We start from the raw sequence: 2,500 nt of genomic DNA on the forward strand, positions 1-2,500 counted from the left end.
GCCAAAACTGGCCATTTTTGGCTGCGCGAGCGAGCGGCGAGCGACGGACAGCAAGCAAAGCGAGAGGCAGCACAGTCCCTGCTATACGAAAGCCCCATCCAGCCCTGTGCCACCCGGGGGGTTCCAGGGTGCTGAGATGGCTGACATTTTGCTCCGCTCACGACGGTCACCGCGCAACGCAAGAACAGGCCAAAAACTGGCCAAAACGGCCCAAAAACGGGCCAAAACTGGCCATTTTTGGCTGCGCGAGCGAGCGGCGAACAGCGAGCGAAGCGAGAGGCAGCACCGTCCCTGCTATACGAAAGCCCCATCCAGCCCTGTGCCACCCGGGGGGTTCCAGGGTGCTGAGATGGCTGACATTTTGCTCCGCTCACGACGGTCACCGCGCGACGCAAGAACAGGCCAAAAACTGGCCAAACCGGCCCAAAAACGGGCCAAAACTGGCCATTTTTGGCTGCGCGAGCGAGCGGCGAGCGGCGGACAGCGAGCGAAGCGAGAGGCAGCACCGTCCCTGCTATACGAAAGCCCCATCCAGCCCTGTGCCACCCGGGGGGTTCCAGGGTGCTGAGATGGCTGTCATTTTGCTCCGCTCACGACGGTCACCGTGCAACGCAAGAACAGGCCAAAAACTGGCCAAAACTGCCCAAAAACGGGCCAAAACTGGCCATTTTTGGCTGCGCGAGCGAGCAGCGAGCGGCGGACAGCGAGCGAAGCGAGAGGCATCACCGTCCCTGCTATACGAAAGCCCCATCCAGCCCTGTGCCACCCGGGGGGTTCCAGGGTGCTGAGATGGCTGACATTTTGCTCCGCTCAAGATGGTCACCGCGCAACGCAAAAACAGGCCAAAAACTGGCCAAAACGGGCCAAAACTGGCCATTTTTGGCTGCGCGAGCGAGCGGCGAGCGGCGGACAGCGAGCGAAGCGAGAGGCAGCACCGTCCCTGCTATACGAAAGCCCCATCCAGCCCTGTGCCACCCAGGGGGTTCCAGGGTGCTGAGATGGCTGACATTTTGCTCCGCTCACGACGGTCACCGCGCGACGCAAGAACAGGCCAAAAACTGGCCAAAACGGCCCAAAAACGGGCCAAAACTGGCCATTTTTGGCTGCGCGAGCGAGCGGCGAGCGGCGGACAACGAGCGAAGCGAGAGGCAGCACCATCCCTGCTATACGAAAGCCCCATCCAGCCCTGTGCCACCCGGGGGGTTCCAGGGTGCTGAGATGGCTGACATTTTGCTCCGCTCACGACGGTCACCGCGCGACGCAAGAACAGCCCAAAAACAGGCCAAAACGGCCCAAAAACGGGACAAAACTGGCCATTTTTGGCTGCGCGAGCGAGCGGCGAGCGGCGGACAGCGAGCTAAGCGAGAGGCAGCACCGTCCCTGCTATACGAAAGCCCCATCCAGCCCTGTGCCACCCGGGGGGTTCCAGGGTGCTGAGATGGCTGACATTTTGCTCCGCTCACGACGGTCACCGCGCGACGCAAGAACAGCCCAAAAACAGGCCAAAACGGCCCAAAAACGGGCCAAAACTGGCCATTTTTGGCTGCGCGAGCGAGCAGCGAGCGGCGGACAGCGAGCGAAGCGAGAGGCATCACCGTCCCTGCTATACGAAAGCCCCATCCAGCCCTGTGCCACCCGGGGGGTTCCAGGGTGCTGAGATGGCTGACATTTTGCTCCGCTCAAGATGGTCACCGCGCAACGCAAAAACAGGCCAAAAACTGGCCAAAACGGGCCAAAACTGGCCATTTTTGGCTGCGCGAGCGAGCGGCGAGCGGCGAACAGCGAGCGAAGCGAGAGGCAGCACCGTCCCTGCTATACGAAAGCCCCATCCAGCCCTGTGCCACCCGGGGGGTTCCAGGGTGCTGAGATGGCTGACATTTTGCTCCGCTCACGACGGTCACCGCGCGACGCAAGAACAGGCCAAAAACTGGCCAAAACGGCCCAAAAACGGGCCAAAACTGGCCATTTTTGGCTGCGCGAGCGAGCGGCGAGCGGCGGACAGCGAGCGAAGCGAGAGGCAGCACCGTCCCTGCTATACGAAAGCCCCATCCAGCCCTGTGCCACCCGGGGGGTTCCAGGGTGCTGAGATGGCTGACATTTTGCTCCGCTCACGACGGTCACCGCGCGACGCAAGAACAGCCCAAAAACAGGCCAAAACGGCCCAAAAACGGGACAAAACTGGCCATTTTTGGCTGCGCGAGCGAGCGGCGAGCGGCGGACAGCGAGCGAAGCGAGAGGCAGCACCGTCCCTGCTATACGAAAGCCCCATCCAGCCCTATGCCACCCGGGGGGTTCCAGGGTGCTGAGATGGCTGACATTTTGCTCCGCTCACGACGGTCACCGCGCGACGCAAGAACAGCCCAAAAACAGGCCAAAACGGCCCAAAAACGGGCCAAAACTGGCCATTTTTGGCTGCGCGAGCGAGCAGCGAGCGGCGGACAGCGAGCGAAGCGAGAGGCATCGCCGTCCCTGCTATACGAAAGCCCCATCCAGCCCTGTG

This window comes from Musa acuminata, unplaced genomic scaffold (genome assembly GCF_036884655.1).
Source record: "Musa acuminata AAA Group cultivar baxijiao unplaced genomic scaffold, Cavendish_Baxijiao_AAA HiC_scaffold_1136, whole genome shotgun sequence".
Lineage (NCBI taxonomy): Eukaryota > Viridiplantae > Streptophyta > Magnoliopsida > Zingiberales > Musaceae > Musa > Musa acuminata.